Source organism: Callorhinus ursinus, unplaced genomic scaffold (genome assembly GCF_003265705.2).
Source record: "Callorhinus ursinus isolate GAN/ISIS: 27379988/994484 unplaced genomic scaffold, GSC_fseal_2.0 scaffold10, whole genome shotgun sequence".
Lineage (NCBI taxonomy): Eukaryota > Metazoa > Chordata > Mammalia > Carnivora > Otariidae > Callorhinus > Callorhinus ursinus.
In genome coordinates this window covers 19203880-19225766 of record NW_027397072.1, presented here as the reverse complement: position 1 = coordinate 19225766, position 21887 = coordinate 19203880, and the positions used below count along the sequence as shown (strand labels likewise).

General features: G+C 51.1%; 1 protein-coding gene across 4 annotated transcripts in view; it reads right to left on the bottom strand.

Annotated features, from left to right (window-relative positions):
* Nucleotides 1-21887, bottom strand: part of KLHL29 (kelch like family member 29) — a 301122-nt gene that overhangs the window by 202231 nt on the left and 77004 nt on the right. For 3 of the 4 annotated variants that reach the window (XR_012379640.1, XM_073897039.1, XM_073897038.1), the window contains exon 2: nt 17508-17615. The exons of the other annotated variant lie outside the window; for it this stretch is intronic. The gene's annotated coding sequence lies outside the window, so the exon portion shown is untranslated. The remainder of the gene's footprint in view (nt 1-17507; nt 17616-21887) is intronic. 4 annotated transcript variants of the gene reach the window in all.

Sequence of the window (21887 nt, the reverse complement as noted above, 5' to 3'; positions counted from 1 at the left end):
GAAGCATGCCCCATGGATATTCATGACAAAGCACGTGTCTTTACAGCAGCCTGGAGTAGTTTCGTTTCAGTTTGGACCTCATGGAAATGAAAAAGATGCCTGGGCCTGTGGTGTGCTTGTTCCCAAGGAACTTTCTGTTAAGGTCACGGGAAAGCCTTTCTGTGGAGGAGCTGCTAGTACAGATGTTCCTCAACGTCCTTCCCCGCCTCTCCTAGCTCCCCCAAACCCTCATTTTGGTGTTGCTATTTGCTTCTACAAAATGTGGAGCTTTTCAAAAGACATTCAATTTCCTTTGTTGCTATTCAGTTGCCATAGTCAATTAAAATCTATCAATGCCCCTGAATAAATTTGTGCTAGGTGAAGAAAGAGCCTCAGTGCAATCTCTCGACATGATCTCTATTACCTTATGTTGCTTTAATAGCTAGAGTAATAGTTTGTTATTAATGGAATTAAGCAATTCAGTTCAAGCTTCCCAGAGGTCTTATAAGACAACTATTATAATTTGTATTCTCAGATTTTCCATTGAGTAGATGCCATGTGTTTTACATTACTTGCTAATGTTTCGAGAGATAGCAGTAGTATATTTAATATCTGGCTTTGTTTAATGATTCCAAGCCACTTTCAATGGAGGTAAAGTGCTGCTGGAATTTTGAGCAGTTTAAAAGTCTACATTGTACAAATAATTATCTCGAATATTATTCAGCCCAATTTCAATTTATAGTTTTATTTTGTCATCCATTCATCCAAGATTTTTATCCAAATGTGTTTTCCACTTTTCTCACTGAACACAGTCTCCTGCCCAGAAAACAGGCTTCAAGTGACCACACAGAGAGGCACACATATGTGTGCAAACACACACACACACATCACTCTCACCTATTTAGCATATTTGAATGGAGTCATATTTAATCAAAGATTTAAAAAACTTTTTTTGATGGTTGCAAAAACCTGTTTTTAGAAGAAATAAATGTATGCACTGCATTCTGAAACAGCTTGAGAAAACAAGATCTTACAATGTACACCATCTCTGTATTTAAATAGTTTCATTTCTATTCATGAGCTCCCTGATTAGATACATGGAAAATATCATCAGTAAAATATGAATAATTCTGACAAATTAATAGCCGATTTTTTTTTTTTTAAAGAATGAAAATATGTGTAAGCATTGCATCCTTATTAGGCAAAGCTGCTGTCAGGGATGCCTGAAAATCGCAGTCCAGCTGGCCTTGGCACAAATCCCTCCTAAACTCCAAGCAGCAAAAGGAAGGACCCTCGGCGGGGGGCCTCCGGGGGACTTGTGTGAAAGGGCAGCCCTATTGGTAGGAGCAGGTTGGGGCAAATGCCAGTGGGCCAAGCATGTGCGAGGCTCTGCGTTCTGTCATTCCTGTGAGGCAGGCGGGGCAGAGACGACCCAGCCGTGAGATCTTAGAGCAGGCAAGGACCCCAGAAACCATTTCTTCCAACCACCAGTGACATCTTGGGCTACTCCCGTTGTTGGTGACAGGGGAGAGGTTGCACAACCTTAACACAGACAGGCAGCACTTGAATTCTGGCTTTTGGTCTCAGAGTCCAGTGCTTTTTCCACGGGCTGCATGGAAATTCAGCCATACCCATCAGGCATACGTTGCCTTCATCATGCCAGAGCCCCTGGTGGGCAGCGGGCAACTGTGGCAAATGAGACACAGCCCCGTCTTCGAGGAGCCCGGAGTGGGAGAGGAGGGGGCAGTGATCACAGCTAATAGGATGGGAAATGGCGGTGGCAAGCGCTGAGCAAGGGGCACTGGCCATAGATGAGAAAGACGGGCCCACATCTCGGCTCTCTTCCTCCTCGCCCTGTAGACTTGAGCATGTCACCTAACATTTTTGAGCCTCAACAGACTTACTTGTAAAAATGGCAGTGACAATTCCTACTCGGTAGCACGACCCCGAGGGGCTCCAAAGTCATTCTTCTAGTTATGGTTCTGGTCTCACTACAGAGAGCCCGCCCATACCAGCTCACGTTAAAGGGAGATGCTGTGAGGCAATGGTGAGGCTCTGAGGAGCCAGCAGATGGGCAGGAACAAGAGCTTCGGGGATGAGCCACGAGGAACAAGGCCTCTTGCCCCCAGTTCACCTTCTCCCTCATCTCCCATCTCCTCTCCTCCTAATCACAGAGCCCCAGAATGGTTGCTGTCTTGCATCTGTGTTGCCATTTGGCTAAAGTGCATGGCCCCACATGGAACTGTCTCCGGTTCCCTTCATTCCCACTCCAGAAGACAGAGATCCTACTGGTCTAGCTGATTCTTTAACACCAGGAGCAATCAGTCCCACGTTGCTGGCCAGCCAGTGGAAGGGCACCCTTGCCCTCAGGAATCTGCTCCTAGTCCAGTAAATGAGGCTGAAGGCAGGGATGCCGCATGACCTGCTGTCAGCAGCAGGGGTTGTGGGTGGGTACAGATGTTTCCAGAAGGTTGCGTGGTCAAGGCAGGCAGCTCCAAACATGTCTGGTATGGAAGGCCCTCAAAGGTTCATTCCCTTCCCTGTGTTAAAGGCATGGACAGCATGTCAGAAGAGCACAAGTGTGGGGGCTGTTTCTGCCTTGGGCCGAGGCCTGGGTGGGGTGGGAATGGCACTGCAGGTGGAGGGAGCAAATAGCGTGGAAAAGGCGCTGTGGTATAAAGCACCAGACTGGGACCACAGGTGGTGCTTTCAGCGTGGCCAGGGGCGGGGTGGGGGGGGGTGGTTTCCAGAGGCAGATGCCTGGACTTTATCCTATAGGGACTGGCAGATGGATGGGGCTGGTCCCCTAGAGAAGACCCTGCGGGCCAGCATGCAGGAATCAGAAGGGGGCAAGAGGGAGATGGGGAGAGAAACAGGGTTAGACCTGATGAAGACCTCTGAGCCAGGTCAAGAGCGGTGGGAATGGAGGGAAGGACGGGGGAGAGGCTGGGGGACGGAGCCAGAAGCCTGGGATGTGGGAGGTGAAGAGTGATGGAGGAGGGGGGGCTCCCACATTTCTGACTTGGGATCTGGGTGGATGGTGTGGTCATTCCTGGAGGTGGGAAGCACAGGTCGAGGAGTGGGCTGGAGAGCTGAGGCATTCTGGGAGGTCTTGTGGCCCCTGAGGGGCAGCCTGGGGAGGGGCAGGGGGCCATGTGGACAGACACTGGAGACCGTCCTGGGAGCTGAGGGTTTACAGCTGGAGGACAGGGATTAATAGTGCCTAAAGGACTGGGAGACCATCATAAGGGGTTTAAGCTGCCCCGACGGGGATGAAACAGGCAGCTACCTGGGAGGGGAGAGGGCCAGGAGTGAGACAGATGGCCCAGCTGGGTGGGACACCGGCAGGCGTGGGAGCTACGGGCACCACGGCAGAGCGCCAGCCCCTCTCACCCTCACTCGCCGGTCCTACCTAAGGAAAGCCCTAGGCTACTTTAGGGCCTGCCATCACTTTCCTGGAGGACCTAGGGCTCACCTCTGTCTTTTTCTGAGGAGGAGTAAAGAATCAGTGGAGAAACTGCTTCTGAAACCCACAGTCCTCATGTCCCTGCACTGAAGACCTGTCTATTGAGCTCTGGGCCCTAAGAACAGCCAAGTTAGAGGCTGCAGCGACTCAAACACCCACTCACCCGCAGAGAAGCTCAGAGCAAGCCCACTGAAGCTTGGGAGTTCTTAAGGGGTGCAGGGAGAGGGAGAGACTGTCCAGGCCATCCGGGAGTCCTTGGTCCTATTGGAGGCTGTGGGCTTCCCCAGAGCAGAGGTGCAAGCTGCTGGTCTCCCCAGTAATTTCCACATTGGGATCTCATGGGAGGGAAGGAGGGGTCGGGTGCAGGCTGGCTTCCTAAACTGGCACAGGGGATAACTCTCTAGACCCAGCCGCTGGGAGCCCATCCATTTCACCAGCCCTGGGGGTGGGGGTGGGGGGCGCGGTGCATAAACCAGCATTAATATTGAACGACTGCCACTCTGTTTACTTTTACAAGCCCCAACTTCCCATAAATCCAAGTCAAAATCAATCATCTTTTATGGAAGATATTAATGGCAATTCCATTATTTAAATCCAATCAATTTTTTTTTTTTTTTTTTTGGTTCCTTTGTGTTGAAGCCAAGTAGTTTGGAGGGTGCTTTTGACCACGCAATGGAAAACAAAGTCAAATGACCTTGCTCACATCTCACTACTATGGTAAGATAACTGCTTAGGGAAAAGGTTTCAGTTTCTCTCCATTTATCCTCCAGAGTAGGAAGGCTTTAATTCCAGGGGCCTAGGAAAAATAAAAATTCTTCTCTTAGACTCCTTGCGCCCTGTCTGAGCACTGTCAGGGACACTCAGCATCACCGCTTTTTAAACTCAGGCTTAGCTGTGATCTACGGCTTTCCAATCAAATTTTATTTATTTAATTTTTTTTTTTTTTTAAACCATGAACCCAACTCTTCCAGGAATTGGCTTCAATGGCCCACAAAAGAGCTAACGCTTAGCAGAAATAAGTGGGGGTTCCTACTTCACAGAAGTAAAGAGGCACAAAATGAAGACAGAGACCTAGTGAGTGGCTCAGGAGACCCACAGCCCACCAGAAAGGCCCACGGGCCACGTGGGCCACATGGGCTGCATTCACGTCCTAGCCCATGGTGGCTTCCCCCCAGGCAGATGCTCACTGAAAAGAGAATGAACAGGTGAGGATGTGAAACTCCTGATTCCACCTAAACACTGGAGGGAAGGAGGATACAACTAAGAGATCTAGTTTTTCAAACCCCAACGTGGGACCTGGAGGGAAGGACAATCCTCCTGATATCTGCCTGCAAGGCCTCCTTTCTTCCAACTGACTCCCCACTGTTTCGGGACTTCACGCAGGATGTCACCTCCTACAAGAAGCTCCCCCAGCTCCCTGGCCAGACTGTATCCTTGCACGGTTCACTGTGGGATGCTGATCCACTCACACGCCATCTCCCCCACCCGCCTCGGCACCCCTGGGGGCCACCTCAGTGCTGCCCGCAGGAGGGGCTCTGCCACCACCAAGGCCCCCGCGGGGGGAGCCTCATCTCCAGCGTTAATGTGAAACCTGGTCTCTTGGAGGCTTTAGTGGCGAAGGATTCAACAGGGCAGGTTTCCGAGAATGCTTCAGTGTGGCAGGAGGTATGAAGGACTGTGACTCACCCGGCTTTTGGAGGCAGCTGGGGACTAGCTGTTCTCCATTTCCATTCAAAACAAAACCAGGGAAAATGGGCTTAAATTGCAGCAAGGGAGATTTAGGTCAGATAGAAGAAAAGCCTGCAGGAGCCACCGGAACGGGGACTCTGGGAGCTGATGGAATTTCCTTCCCGGGAGACCTCTGGGAGCAGGCTTTAGTGCCAGGTCGATCCATCCCCAGGGCGCCGTGCAGGAAGAGGCCAAGGACAGTGGGCCCGGTGGTCCTGGGCTCCTCCTCCGCTGCACATCACCCTGCAGCCCCCAGCACCTCCTCACTGAGAACAGGAGGACAAACGACATGTGAACACACGCGGAACAGCATCATTTCTTGGGGGCTGCCGGGAAGATGTGGTTTCTGTTACAGCCCACGGACAAGCCATGCTCTCTGCCTCATGACAAAAGCCGATTTCTCTCACTCCTTTGACTGCCAGGGCTGAAAACTCCCCCTCCCTCCCTCCCTCCCTAAATGATAGTTTTCTTTTCTGTCAATCTATCCACAACTGGGTAGGCATGGAAAATCCTGTTCTAGTGACTTGAGGAGCTGGCCTGGCAGCGGGAGCATCCCCAGCCCCCTGGAAGCAGCACAGTGGGGTCTCAGACTGCCACGAGGGACAGGAAGTGCAAGCCCCAGGAACAGGGCCCTGAGCACAGGTGGATGGGTCCCCCTCTTTTTTGGGGTAAGCAAGTGGTGGATGTTGTCCCATTAGTCACCAGAAACCCCGGGCGATTCCAATGGGAGGCCAAGGCCAGAGGCACCGCCAAGCCTGGAGGCAAATCTGTGACCCACCTGTAACAAACACATGGAACTTTCTAGATCTGGTTTCAGGGAGGCAGCAGTGCCTGCGTCATTTCCTGCTCCTACACTCGTCGGTCCCTCTCCTGCTTTGGATTCCCCTCGTCTCCTTACATGCGTCCCTGTAAGTTACCTTCTGTCCTTCCTGGAACTGGATGAGGTGAGAATGGAATAGAAGCCCCCTGCTTTTCTCTGGCAGGGGCTCCCAGCTCAGGCCTCTGAGGAGAGAGGGTCAGAGACCCCTTCCCCACCCACAGGTGCCGGGTCAGCGCCCCCCCCCCCCGTTCTGGGAATCCCACGGTGGGGTCAGCGCCCCCGGTTCTGCCAAGAGCTGTCCAAGCCCTGAAAGAGGCTTGTGGGTTCACAGCTTCTGTGTGCTGATTGGGACCGGGGTCAGAGGGGACTGGCGGGGGGAGGAGGTGGCGTCACCGTGTCCAGGACAGTGGCCGTGCCACCCTGGTCTGCTCTCCTCGGTCTGTGAGACTCGGCCCCTTGAAGAACGACACGCTGAGGTCATTGATCAAAGGCAAGAGATGCCCCGGAAGTGGCATATTTCCCGCTTTCTGGAAGCAAAGGAATTCAGAAAGGGGTCAGGGGATGTGTTTTTGTCAGTGTGGGGGGCCCAGCCAGTAGGACAGAACCAGCACCACCCATGAGGAAATTCTGTTCAAAGGTGATGGAGAGTTCTGGTCCTTTCAGGCTATTTTAGGACACAGCAAGGTGACCCCTTTCTCCTGGCCTTTGTATCCGCCAGTCTTGACCCCCCACACTGTCCACAGTAGGAGAGGTCAGAAGGCTAGAAGGGGCCTCCCCTTGAGCTGGTGACCACAGTTATTGAGGCATCTGCATGCCTGGGAACCACTACGACTTTCTCTACCACCCAGCCTGGCCCTGGAGGTTTGTGCAACATTCCAGATGTGTGACAATTACAGGGCTTAGCATCCAGGAGCTTTACCCTGTTCCTTGAAGCTCCCAACTCAGAGGAGCTCTGGCAGTCTGAGAAGTGTCATTAAGACCTTTCATGACTCCAGGCCTTAGGGAAGCCCACTGTATGGGTGCTGATGATGTGCCTCTACCTAGAAGAAGCTAACCTCATCCTAAAGATCAACCCGCATGGCCCGGGTTCACTTCATTTGGGCAAAAACTCCTTCCTCAGGATAGAGCTCACAGTGGGAGTGTGGACAGAAGGCTGCAATGTCTTCCTGAAAAGGAAAATTGCACCAGGCCTATGAGAAGAAGGGAAATTCAGATACAGTGTCCTGAAGACATGCCCTCCTGCTCCCCTTCTGAAGTGCCCTTGGTTTGGCCTTCACTGCCAAGCCTAACCATACCATTAGCCAGGCAGCTGGCCCAGCAAGGCTGTGGTCTGACGCCTCTACGGAACACCTCCGAGGCCCCCTCCTTGGTGAGGAAGATGGGAGAGGGGAACAGAGGCCCCGGGGCTCCCAGTTCAGCTGGGAGGGCGTAGGTCACATGCCCAGATGCATGCCGGGAGGTCGAAGCTCCTAGGAGGGGAGAGGGAGAGCTCTCCCGTCAAACTGACCTGAATCCCGGCCCAGCGCTTTCTGATCTTGGCTGAGACCATGGGCAAAACGTTCATTTCTCTGAACCCCAGCATGCTGCTCTGCACGGGGGGATTATAATAGCACCCCCACGCGCACATGGCTCTTGGGAGGATTCAAGGAGAACGTGCATGTTTGTCGTTCAGCATACTCCTTGGCACCATCACTCAGTATTGTTACTCTGGGCATGAACTCCTGCCTGAGCCCAGATGAAGGGTGATGCCTTTGGTCAGGGGCGAGGCGGGAGGCCGCCGAGAGGCTCTAACTGCGGGCCGTGCTGACGCCGGAGGCGGGATGGAGCCACACCACCGTGGCAGCCCCAGCCCTTGCCAAGCCTCCCAAATGGATTATTATTTATTGGCCGTTTATCCCATCTCTCAGGTTATGAATTATTTACCAGATACTGACTTCATAATTGTTAATGACATCTGCCCCAAGGACATGCTGACATACCTTTTGAAGCCACAGTGCTAATTGTGGGGAGTCCCAGAAGCCCCCATGTGGCCACATCCAGAGTGTCACTCCTAGGGACAGAGCCTGACTGGCCCTTGGGAATCAAACATAAACCCAACCCCACATGACACGGAGAAAGAGACTGAGATCCAAAGGGGGGCGAGGACAGGCTTCCAGGTCCCAGAGGCAGACCTGGGTGGGTCAACCCCAGTGTCTCTGGTGGTCATTTCTCCACTGTCTGGGTGTAGGCTGCTGGGGCAGTTGTGGGCTGAGCACGAGGTCAGGTCCTCTCTTCAGGAGGTCACGGGTACATGGGTGGGGAATGAAATGGGTCTGTGATGGGTGCTGAGAGATTCCCTCCCACCCCTGTGCCCAAAGTGAGCAGGAGGGGCCCCAGGATGCTTTGGGGAGCACTGTCCACAGAGAATCAGGATGTAACTCTGGGGCAGCTTGGGGTCCCTGTGGGCTAAGGAGGGCCACCTCCCTGGGAACAGAAGTCCCCTGCTGATTAACTGCATTCAGCAATGAAGAGCTGCAGGATGACTGACATGGTGGTGGGGGAGGGTTGGGGATGGGCACACCAATACCTTCCTGCCAAAGTACATTTGGTCCTGAAGAGAGTATGACGACTCAGATGGACTTCTAGCCCCTGAGAATAATTAATAATAGCAAATCTTTGTAGAGGACTATGTTTCTGGCACTATTCTAGGTGCTGTGTTACATTAACTCACTTAATCCTTACAACCACCGTATGATGTAGATATTATTATAATCTCTATTTTTCAGATGAAGAAACTGAAGCAAAGGGAGATTCAATAATATGCTAGAGGTTGCACAGCAGGTAAGGGGCAGGGCTGGGATTAGGACCAGGCAGTCTGGGTCCCCCATCTGTGCTCTTGACCATTATGCCACACTGCTTACTAGAAATGTTTCCCAAATGAATGAATGCAATGCTGTGAGACCCCTTTGGATATGGGGCACACCTTTCTAAATGTGGCTTGAATGAGAAATTGAGCTTATTGAGACCCTGGTTTCCAGTAGGATCCAGGGAGGCCTATTTCCTCCTGGATTGTGGAGTGTGGACTGTGCCCGGAACAGCAGGAAGAAGAGCTCTAGCCTGGGGTGTGTGGTATCCCCAGGGGACAGTGGCCTTGCAAGGACAAGGTCAGTACACCGCCCTCACTCCCCTAAGGTGGGCGCCGTGAGCTGTGGCTGGCCCTTGAGCGCACAGGTGAGACAGGATGAACGCCCCCCACACATGCCCCTCGCTCATCCTATAAACACTCGAGAGTGTTCTTTGTGCCAGGCTTTGGGGAGGGACCCAGTGACTGATACACAGCCCCTGCCCTCAGGGCACTGCCCACTGTCTCCCAGGGCAGAACAGACAAGAGCCGGGTGCCAGGTGCGAGGGTCCCCTGATAGAAAGGGAGCAGAGGGGCTGAAGGACTCAGGAGAAAACAAGCATAACTATAGGCCATGTGAGTCGGCTTTTTCTATCATCAGTTCCTTTTCAGGGCTTATTCTGTGCTCAGCTCGGCAGAGAGCTCGCCTGCCACCCCCCCAGCCCAAGAGCTCACAATGGTTGGGGGATGAGCCTCCAGCACACTGGGCCGCGAAAGGACCACACTTGGCCCGAGAAGATGCAAATGGCTGCCAGGGAGAGGAGCAGCATCAGGAAATCCGAGAAGATTCCCATGAGTGGGTGGGAGGCTGGGAGCTCTTTGCCAGGAGATGGGTGGGGATGGGCGAGGCTTTTCCGGGATATTCAGGCTTGCAGGACAAGTGCCCAGAGGTGTGATGCACCCAGGCAGCGTCTGTGAGGAGCACAAGGGCCTGTCTGCATGGGGAACAGAGGCTGTGCGTGTGAAAACATCGAGGGGGCATCACAGGAGGTGAGTTAGGCTAGCTGGTGCGGGGTCTGACTGACCTTATCGGATTCACAAAGTCAGGAGTGCGTACCCCTGTGCAAGACAGCAGAGCACTTTGAGAGCATTTCAGAAAGCCTTGAACTGGTGCTAAATAGATAATCATACTGCTTATTCTGGGATGGAGAGGCAGGATGCCTCCCTACGTGCTAATGGGAGGGCGAGGCTCTCTGCCTGGCTGGCTGAGGCTGCATCGCGCACGACGGTGAGCGCAGATCTAAGAGACCCCGGATAGACCCTCTCTGTGTCCTGACTTTCATTTCCCACTTAGAGCACCTGCCTGCCTACCTGGAGAAGGAGGGCCGGGTTAATTGTTACCTCCTGTGCTGTTACTAGGTTACTTTGTAAAAGTGGAAATATGCTTTTAATGATTTTTTTTTGTTGTTGCTTCCTTATGAACCAGATGCTTTTATCTAAATGAGTTGCTACAAATCAAAAAAACGAAGAACAAAAAAAACAAAACAAAACTGAAAAACCCAACCCATGAGGGTTGCTAGGCTGTGTCTGCCATAGGCAGGCAAACCGTCACTCTGTGAGTGAGGGGTAAGCCCCCTACTCTTTCAGCACCCAGCTCACTTACAGGTCAGAGGGGAAAATGTACCGGCAGGTATAATTAGGATGCCTCCAAGTGGCCTGGGCGAGAGGACCCAGGGAGGCAGTGGAGTGGTCTCTGGCTGGTGACGGTGATTCTGTCGCCTCTTCAAGTTGGTGTTGGTGGATGACAGCATAGGTCTGCTAACCCATAGTCTTTAGGCCTCCTGGGTCACGGTGGGTGGGAGGAAGGACAGGTTTCTTTTCTTTTTTTTTTTTTTTTTTTTAATCTTTTTTTTTTTTAAGATTTTTTATTTATTTTTATGAGAGAGAGAGGGAGAGAGAGAGAGAGAGAGAAGCAGAGGGAGAAGCAGGCTCCCAAGGAGCAGGGAGCCCGATGCGGGACTCGATCCCAGGACCCTGGGATCATGACCTGAGCCGAAGGCAGACGCTCAACCATCTGAGCCACCCAGGCGCCCGGAAGGACAGTTTTCTTTCTGGGTTACTTCTGGAGGACACTGACGCCCAGAGGATGGTCACTCAGTGCCGGGCTTGACACATAACAGGTGCTCAACTATCGTTTGTGGAAGACAGGCTGGTACATGATTGATATTTGCTCTTTCGGTTTTGGTCTAAGGAGCGGCAGTTGGCACGGAGGCAGGACCTCTGGATTAGGACCAGGACAAAGGACTCTAGTTCCCCTTCTGCTCTAACTGGCTGTGTGAGCTTGGGCAAGACACTGGCCTTCTCTGGGCCTCAGCTCGCTGCTTGGTGTAATAAGTGACAACAGTAATTCCTCTCTGTCTACCTCCTTGGGTCTCCCTCATGACCAAGCAGAGGGAACTGTGTGAAAACGCTTTGCAAATGAAAAGCACTAGGCCATGGGAGGAGGTAAAAGAAGTCCTATAACCTTAGCCTGGGATATTCTAATAAATTGGTGTTGGGGCAGTGGCTTCCCAGAGCAGACGCTGCCAGAGAGTCTCTGTTTTGGGGTCAGAGAATGCATCGGAAGCTTGGCTGTGAGAGGGCTCTGTGAGCCTGCAGCTATGTCTCCATTATCCAGGGGCATGGCTTTCGGAGGCTTAGCGTGGCATTCAATGCCCACCATGAGCACGACTTAGTTACCTTTGTTGCTGCATTTCCCAACCCATAGGTCTCCCATAGTAACTAGGTGCTGAGCTCTCCTGTCTTTTTATATCTTGAGACTTTTTGCACAAGCTCTTCCCATTGCCTGAATGTTCCCTGAGTGTGTGCACACACACATACACACACACATACAAACTTTATTTCCAGTTTAAAGCCACCTCTTCTTGGAAGCCTGTAGTTTTGACCGAACTAAGTTAGTGGCTGAGTACTCTCATCCCCTCAAATGGAATCTCTGGGTCAGGGATTTGGTCTCATATGGTCACTGTCGTATTCCCACTGCCTAGAATGATGCATGGCATAGTAGGGGTTCAAGAAATATTTGTTGAGTGAATGAGTTGTTCTTCCACAGCACTTTGTATAAATTCCTATTGTTGCATTTATTACATCTTATTATAAGAATGTATTCACTCTCTGGTCTCCCCACTGGGCTGCCAGCTCCCTGAGGACAGGGCTTTTGTCTGATCTCTCTGGACGCTGGCCCTAGAACAATATGCAATGTGGCCGCCAGTAAGTGCTTGAAGGGATACAGGAGCAAATGTTGGAATGCCCTTCATTTTACCACGTACAGGCTGTTATGTCTGCACGGTCATGCCGCGTGTGCACACGAGAGGGAGGGTGAGAGAGAGAGAGAAAGCTAGAGAGAAAGAGAGAATTTACGGTTGAAGACAGAAGCTTGAAAGTTCTTTTGAGTGACCCGTGAATACATGAGATGATCAAGAAGGGACAGAAACACAGTAGTTTAGGAGCATCCTGGCACGGTCACTGGACAGATGTATGCATGGTGCTTTCCCTGAGCAGGGCTCTGGTGGTGGGGCCATCACTAGCCTACTTGGTGTTTCTGTCCTAGTGAGGTTTCTGTGCACACTAAAATTGTGTGCAAATTAGCGTACCTCCCTCTGAGAACTCATAGTGCACAGCAGAGCTTGCAAGGTGCAGGCTGGGTCAGTCCCTACACCCCCTGGGCCAGGTGCCCTCCTGTAGGGCACAAAAACAACTGTTCCCAGCAGCTCCGGCCACTAGGGCACATTCAAGGTAAGGAAGGAGACAGGTCGCTTGGAAAATCAAACTTGGCCACAAAAATAAACTCCGAGGTTTGCAGATGAGCTATTTCTATCCCAGGTGCCAAATGAAGTTTTACAGCTAGAGTGAACCGCCGTGTGCACCCCACCCCAGCCCTGTTAACTAATGGGAACTGCACCATGTTTGCTGTTCCTGAACAACTTTGCTTCCAGAAAGGGGGAAAGATGCCACTTCCGGGGCATCTCTCGCCTTTGATCGATGACCTCAGCATGTCGTTCATCAAGGGGCCGAGTCTCGCAGACCGAGGGGAGCAGACCAGGGTGGCACGGCCACTGTCCCGGACACGGTGACACCCCCAACCCCCGCCAGTCCCCTCTCTGCCCCAGTCCCAATCAGCACACAGCATTCTGGGGGTGGGGCGAGAGGAATGGGGTCGACAGCATGACGACCAAAGTACCCAGGCTTTCAGATGGTGAGATCCAAGGGTGGGTTAGATTTTAGAATATCTGAAAGAGGGAAGAAATGACCTATCATCCAGGAACGTCATTTTGCTGAACCTCCATAACTTCCATGTCAATTCAAGGCTTAGAGTCCAGGAATTTGGTAACACCTGTGAGTTGAGAGCAGTGTTAAGGCTTTAAAGCATACCGACGCCTATCCTCACAAGAACAGTTCAATTAGAAGGTCTGGGGGTACAACCAGGCGTCTGTAGGTTTTAAAGCTCTCCAGGTGATTCCAGCGTTCACCGAGAGCTGACGTTGCTGGCCCAGGAAGACCTGCCAGTGTTTTCCCGGGAACTAGGAAGGTCAGGGGTTGCCCTCAGCGAAAGCAGACGGGATGGGGACTCAGCAGCCCTACGGGGCTCTTGCAGCGTTAGTGCGGAGTTGGGACGAGAGCCCAGTGGCTGCCTCCCAGTCCGGGGGCCTGTCCATCCACTGCCTGTGAGGTCACTCTGTCCTGTGGCCCTGTGATCTCGGAACTAAGATCATCTGATCTCACGATGCGGAGACAAGAGGACAGTCCCTGTCTTTAAGGAGCTCATGGTCCAGGAAGGAAGGTGAGCAGTGCAGCCCAGGGAGGGGCGAGTGGCAAGGTCTCCAAAGGCTGCAGAGCATGAGGTGCTTTATGTGGCCAGGCCAAGTCTGGGATGCAAATCAGACAGGTCGTAACTGATTCTCTGGAGAGGCAGTCGAGACCTTAGGACAGAATGAAGCCCCGGGGACAGGTGAAGCAGAGGGGGTAGAGGGACCGCTGAGAGAAAGGAAAGCAGAGGAATATCTTCTAGCACCAACACCTTCACTTACAGAGAGGAGGACGAAGAGGGGCCACAAAGGTGGAGGGACATGGCCCACCAAGCCGAGGGAGAGAGAGAGAGGGGCTCGCAGTCTCCTTGAAGCAAGCAGGGAGGTCACTTGCTGACCCTCAGGTGGACAGGGCCGGCGGAAGTCTTGGCGATGATGGGAAAGGTGGGACTCTGCGGAAGGATCTGTGCGCGGGTGTTGGCATGGTTCTACGGCCTCCTCAGCGGGCTGAGTGCCCAGATGCCCAGTGGAGGTGGGGGCTGCCAAGGTACCCAGGGTGGGGCCGCGAGAGGAAGCAAGGATGAAGGACAAGCAGGTGGGAGTGGATGTGGTGGGGAAGGCAGCACTGAGAGGTCTGCCCACAGGCCTGTCTTTGGGTGGGAGCCAAGGAAGCCAACGAGATGGATGAGAAAGAGGAGGGGGAGGGAATGGAGCAAGGCTGCTGAGAGTGAGGGAGCGCGGGGAGGGGGGGTGTGGGTCGGCAAGGGCACCTTCGGGATGGCTTTGCTGGTGAAGCTGCCGAGAGCGTGGAAGTCCAGGGCACCGCGCGGTTGCGTTATTATTTGCAGCGTTCTCTAATGGAAGGGTTCCAAGTTCCATTAGCTCTGGAGGCATCTGCAATGTCCTCTCAGGAGGCAGGGCATGCAGGGGGACAAGGGGCCCGGGTGGGCAGTGCTGGGGCAGGGATGGAGGCGGGGGAGGCTGCAGAGGGGCACTCCTCAGCACTGATGGGGACCCGTGTTTGCCCTCCACCACCTCCAAAGTCTAGGTGTCTATCACTGTCATTCTTGGCTCAGCCTTGGGTCCTGCACAAACCAGGTCCTCAGCTCTACCTCCCCTGAGCTCCACCCCTGCCAGGCTCCCACACTGCAGTGCAGGGATCAGGTTTCGCTCCTGCTAACGGGTCCTGGCACCACACTCTCCGTCACTGAGAAGCCCAGTGCAGCCTTCCCTGCTTTGCATCCGAGCAGGCCCCACTTTACAGCAGGATGCACATAGCCCAGTGATCTGGCCCAGTTTCCATAGGAAAGTGATAGCTTCTTCCACTGGTCACCAGGGGACAGGCTGGGCTGTGGAGACTTCCTTTCTTCTTGGGAATCAATGGAGGGAAAACACGACCTGGCAGCAGGCCACGTGCTACGGTGTTCGCAGGAACAGTTGCAACCGTGTGTGTGGGGAGGTGCTCCCTGAGAGCCCTAGCAGGTGCTGTGCGGGTGTGGTGAAGGGGATATGGAGATGAATCAGATGGGATTCCCATCCCCCAGAACTGGCCAGGTGGTAGGGAAGACTGACGTGAGTTTGCAGCGGCGACACCAGTCCAGGGGTGGATCTATCAGGTATCCTATCAAAGTCCCTCCCTATCCTAAAATATATGCTTCTTGAAGCCTGGGATAAATAAGAGCCATGTGCTACCGTGTCAGAAGATCCCTAAAGGCTGTCAAACCCATTCCCCTGGGTCTCTAGATGTCCTTCACCCCCGCCACACTCATAGCGTCTAAGACTGGAGGGCTTCTCCTTGGAAAGCTGACTTCTGTGAAGAGCATGCCTTAGGCTCAGACACTCACCTCCACATCTGCCCCCTCTAGGAGCTGGGAATGCTACCATCACGAGATCCAAAAGGCCACTGTCACCAGATCCGTCTAGTTTTCCGATTCTCTTCCTCTCGCCCAACAGTCACAGAAGCAAACATTACCCAGGGCCTCGGATGACTAACCAGGACGGCTGTCCCGTGGCTCAGTGGTGCCATTAGATGCGTGCCAACAGCCCACCAGCTCCCAAGGCTGGAAACCCAACTGCCCCTACTGGCTGTCGCCATTGGGCTGCTCAGTGGGCAGGCTGGATGCCCAGTGAACGTTTCTTCCAGTTGGGCAGCTGATCCAGGCCCAGCCTGGAGCTTCCGCCTACTTCTTCCTGACAATCAAGACTACCGGCAATTTGGAATCCTAGAGCTGCAGAATCCTGGGGAGCATCCATCTCCAGGCTCCCCTACTTCTACAGGCACAGTCCAGGTCTGCTGGGTGGGTGTTCAAGCAATCTTACCAATTCTTTTCATCAGATTTCTGCCTTTACAAGTAGGCCACGCTCTCCCTCAACTCTCCTGGCTACCTGGTCTTTATAATCTAGGTTTGAAAATCCTGAACCAAAATTTGAGGCCAGACCACTATACATTTAATCCAAGGAAATAATCAAATCACTATGCAAAGATATATATGCAAAAATGTTTGTTGTGTTATTATTTGCAGGAGTGAAATTTAAAAATATGCTAATGTCCACCATTAGGGCACTGGGTAAGTAAATTGTGTAGATTATTATATCCAGATGTTATGGAGAGTTTAAAGATGCTATAGATTTGTACTTACTGATATAAAAAATGTATATGTGACATATCGTGAAGTCAAAGGAACGCATTGCTAAGCCATACATACAGTGTGATCCCGTGTGTGTGCGTGTGTGCGTGTGTGCACATATTCATGTACACTTTATGTATGTGCATAGAAAGTCTGGAAAGGGACACTAAATGGATGACTGTAAGTAATTTCTATAATTTTAGGTACTATCTTTTAAAATATTTTTACAACGAACAAATAGCCTTTTACTGATATTGAATACTACTACTTTAATAACAAGAAAAGTTAAATTATGAATGGATAAAGAAGATGTGGTATATATACACAATGGAATATTATGCAGCCATCAAAAGGAATGAGATCTTGCCATTTGCAAGGACGTGGATGGAACTGGAGGGTGTTATGCTGAGTGAAATAAGTCAATCAGAGAAAGACATGTATCATATGACCTCACTGATATGAGGAATTCTTAATCTCAGGAAACAAACTGAGTGTTACTGGAGTGGTTGGGGGTGGGAGGGATGGGGTGGCTGGGTGATAGACATTGGGGAGGGTATGTGCTACGGTGAGCGCTGTGAATTTTGCAAGACTGTTGAATCACAGATCTGTACTTCTGAAACAAATAATGCAACATATTTTAAGAAAAAAGGAAAAGAAGAAGATAACAGGAGAGGAAGAAAAGGGGAGTATGTCAGAGGGGGAGACGAACCATGAGAGATGATGGACTCTGAAAAACAAACTGAGGGTTCTAGAGGGGAGGGGGGTAGGGGGATGGGTTAGCCTGGTGATGGGTATTGAGGAGGGCACGTTCTGCATGGAGCACTGGGTGTTATGAACAAACAATGAATCATGGAACACTGCATCAAAAACTAATGATGTAATATATGGTGATTAACATAACAATAAAAAATTTAAAAAAAAATAAAATAAAAATAATAACAAGAAAAGTTAAATTACCAAAGATGCATTACAGTTTTTGAGGCACTTAAAGGTCACCTGGCAGCTGGCCACCCCCAGGTCCCCCCTCCTGCAGAACCAGAAGAGCTACCACAATGCTCATAGATTAATTCCAGGAAGATTGGGGTCCGGTGGCTTTGCTAGCTTCTAATCCCATATCTGTGTAAAAACCTCCCTAACCAAAAGGCGGGGAGGACCAGCTATGTACTTCCTCAGTGCCCCTGGAAAATCAGTGTTAGAGAAGATAGCTCTCAGTGCCCAGGTCGGATGCTTTTCTTACATGCAGGAGAGCTGAGCAGAGACGTACCTTTCGATGTCCGTCTCTGGCGAGCTCAGGATTTGTCCCCAGGATGCAAAAACCTCGATGGCCACCAACACTTAGCACAGTGTGAGCATCACCAGGAGGCCAGACCGTCTAGAAAGAGAAGGAAAAGGTTGGGGGTGGGGTGGGAAAAGGTATCATCTTCTGCAGAAAATCTCTTTGGAATTCCAGTATCTTAGACAGTACCCACCCTAAGTGGACGATTGTCCCTGTGTTGAATTTCTGAGTGTGGACCCTCTCAAATGGGGTGTGCCCAAACGCTGCCATAGGCACTCTCAGGCGAGGGGGGCCAAGTGGGCCGCAGAGAACCCCAAGGGGCAGACCCTAGATGTCCCTCCCCTGCCCGCCAAACACACAAAGCCCTAATCCCCACAGCACAGCCACAAGCAGTGGGTAAGGGAGAATAATGGCATTGCCTTCCATCTGATTCAAACCAAGAGACTCCAAAGATGGGGAAAAATATGAAATTTAGGTCTTTAATCTAATGCTGAAAAGAGAACAGGACACAAACTCTAGAATTACAAAAACAAATCATTACTTCTTTTAGATAATGGGCAAGAAGACCTTGAGGAGGCAAAGATGGGTTCCCTGGAGAGAATTCATTTTTTTTTTTTAAATATAGATTTAATACCTAGTAGAAAGAGCCTATCTGTTATGGTGAGGCAGGGCTATTCCCAGTTCCCTCTTTCAAATGTAATATATGTGAAAACTGTCTTCACGACAAGGAATGGCAAAAATGCACGGCTGTCATTACCCGGGAATCAATATATTTTTCTAAACTGAATATATCATTATCAATTGATTTTCCTGTTTCCTCGTAGCACTCCAGAGTCCTGGATAGCAGGGGAAAGCTTTAATGTGATATGAGGGATTTGGACAGGTAAATAAGTTATTGTAAACTAATTCCACCTTGCGACAAGCTTCTCTGCAACAACGCAACGGGTCTTTCTCAGAGCCTCTTTCAACCCAAGCTTTTCCAGCTACCACTGACAGAGACACACGCGAGCCATATCAAATAGCCATTTTCAAGCTGAAGGTGGCAAAAATATTATTTTTCCCAAGGAGAGAGCATTCCCTTTACGATTAAGAAATAACCTCTGTGGGGAAGCGAAGTAAGCCAAGGTCACCATTTAATTTTGACACAGAGCCAAAGTCGTGAGTACATCTCCTCTACCAAGCTGACGTGAAGCATGCAGATAAATTGATCGCTTTGGCCACAAAGTATCGACAGTACTGGTGATAATAAATGATCGATGTATTTCTGGGAAAGATCCTTGGCAGATATGTGTTGGTGAAGAGAGAGGTCTGGGAGACAGCGGTCAGATTGTTTTTAGATCCTTGAGAATTTTATTCATTCATTTACTCATTTATTCGTTCCATAAATATTTGTTGAGTGTCTGCTGTGTGTCAGGCAATGTTCTAGGCACTGGGGATACATAAGTGAACCAAACAGAAAGAAAAATAGAATTCCTGCCCTAAGGAAGCTCATCTTCTAGTGGAGGGAAACATAGAATAAACAATAAGCTTAAGAAATAAGTACAAATTATACAGTATATTAGAAGGTAGGCAGTGCTATGTATTAGAGAAGACAGAGCAGCAGATGAGCATCAGGGGACTGAGTTTACGTGAAGGGGATGAGGGAGTGGGCTGTGCATGAATCTGGGCTTGAGTGTTCGGCAGTGAGAAGAGCCAGTGCAAATGTCCTGGGGGGTGGAAGGAGCATACCTGTCATGTTCCTGGGTCAGCAAGGAGCCCGCTGTGGCTGGAGAATCTAGTACGGACAGGGAGAGTCTAATAGGACATTCAGCTGGAGAGGTGAGTAGATCGCGTAGGGCCTTGCACGCCGCTGTAAAGCCTACTAACTGAGAGCCCAAGATCCTGGCCACTTGGCCTTAGATAGAGCTCTCATTCTCTTGAGACAGAACTCCCAGGTCTGTCAGCTTAATCTGCTTGCCATCCCTTCCACCCAGATGGCTCAGCGCTCTAGGCTGTGCGAGATGAACAGGGCACAGGCCAGGCTGGGGCTTGGAGGGGCAGTGGAAGGAAGTGAGCCCCCAGGGCTGCCCAGCTTGTTCTGATGACATTGGTCTTGTCTTTCCTCCTCTGTGGTCCCCAGAGGCCACTTCTAGAAGAGGTAACTGAACCCAAGTCCTGAACAAAAATACACTGCATGCGAGGTTGAGCTCTTTGGGACTTTTCCCTGGCGTGCTTATGGAGAGATCCTGACATGAGCCGACACATTAGACATTACAGGTTGTGCTAGGTGTCTTGCCCAGGTCTGCCTTCCATGCTTTTGTCCCCAGGGGGCTCACCTGATCTGCACAGAGGGCATCACTGGACCTCGGAGACCCTGAGACTCCTGGTTATGTGCAGCCAACGCAGACACCAGCAGGAGACTGGGGACTGGCGTGGGATTGGGTGTATCCTCCCCTACTTGCCTCCCTCCTTACAGTGGCTTCACAGGCTGGCCGTAACCCTCCACTGCAGGCCATGGGTGCGGCTGGCATGCGGTAGGCCCCACAGAGCGTCCTCTCTGCGCCCCGGCTTCCATCTGGAAGCTGCCCCACCCCGTTGTGGGCCGGGGATGGCCCTGGCGTGGTCTCTGCAGCCCATGCCTACATCTTATGAACAGCCTTGTCCGACTCTCTTCCAACCACACATTTCAACCTGCCGATTTCCTGTTAAGATCCTAGAGGGTACAGTCTTGGGGGCAGTGGAGAGCAGGGCTTGGGAATTAGGGATCAGGCGGAATCCTAACACTGCCCCTAGTTTTGTGACATGGGTTAAGGTATTTAATGTCTATGAACCTTCCTTTCTCACTCTTGGAACTAGAGAAACGGATGCATAATTAGCAGCAGCAGGATCACTGTCTCAGCATTCATACCACCTACTATACCGCCCAGGGCAAGGAGCACCTCCCGGCTGACACCTCTGCCCACCCCAACCAGAAACTCCTCCCCCGAGGGGTTTCTAGCTGTTCTCAGCTCCTATTTGGCATCAGTTGATGCCTCAGGGATTTCATTTATTTCCTCTTGCACTTCTGTCCACCCAACCTCTACTCCTTGCAGTCAAATCCCAGGCATCCGAAGAACAGACATTATCTTAATATTTGAATCTCTGGCCCAGAGCACCCATCAAGAATGAACCCAAGAAACGACAGGGAGACAGGTATGGTTTTCCATCTCCAGGTGAGGCAAAAGCACTATAGGCAGGCTTGACTTTGACATCTGTGGTCAAACTGACCCTTTCTCTTCCACTCATTTCATCATCAAAGGGCAGCTTCCAGGGTCAAGGAAAATAAAAATAAAAGGCCAAGGGATGAGGGGCTTTTTACATTCATTTAAAAAACACAGTGGGTAGTTAGTCAATGCGTGTGAAAGAGGTCTTACATTGTCCCCACCTTGTCAAGGCACTTAAGACATGCTAATTGAGTTTGGCAGAGCATAAAAGGCCAATATGAAATTCCCTCCAATGGGGTCTTTGGGTTAAATAACTGCCGAATGATGGGAGATCTTTAAAATTAAACCTAAAGAAATGTTTGAGACCATTCTCACTCTAAGTCTATAAATAAAGATGGCTCCTGACATGCACTAAATTGACAGCCAAGAGAATTACAAATAAGGGCCCCAGGATTTTTTTTTTTTACTTCCCTATAAAAGATACCAATTTTTGGAGAGAAATTGCCCTTAAGAGAGGATAAACCAATTAGAGGCTCCCATTTGATGCAGGATCAGAGACTAGCCCTGCCCAGGTCTTGACCAGGCTACCCAATTATTGCTCCAGCGCCCAGGCAGCTCACCAGCCCTCACCCAACTGGGAAGCAAGGATTCTTTCTTCCTCAGAAGGAAAAAGCAAAGCAACTAGAGGCTGCAAACTGTGGAAGAAAACCAACTCCCACACCCACACCCAATTTCCTGTCAGCCCAGACTCAGGACCCAGTGGGCCCCCCCCCATGCCCCCCCCCCACCCCCCAGCACGGGGCTTGAGGGTCTGCTCTGAATGTATCCTGCAAGGGGAACTCTCATTCACATTAAGAAGAAGCAAAAAACAACTCATCCATTAATAACATCAACCATGGGTTCACCAAAGCCTGCAGGCATCTTGCCAAGCCCAAAATAAACACTCTCAAAAGGTTTATCCATCAGGTTGGCGACAGTTCACCGGCTGAGGAGTCCGGAAGGCACTGCTTTTAAGGAAGAGAATGGACGCGCAGAGATGGAGTGCCTTGTGAGGACCCACCCAACACAAGGTGGAGGTTTCCTATTTCCATTAAGGAGCCAGAACTGGCCACTGATGAGATCCATTACTTATTCTCAAAGCTAGGGATGCACCGGCTGGCCAGCTTTCATGCAGGCATGGGTTCTT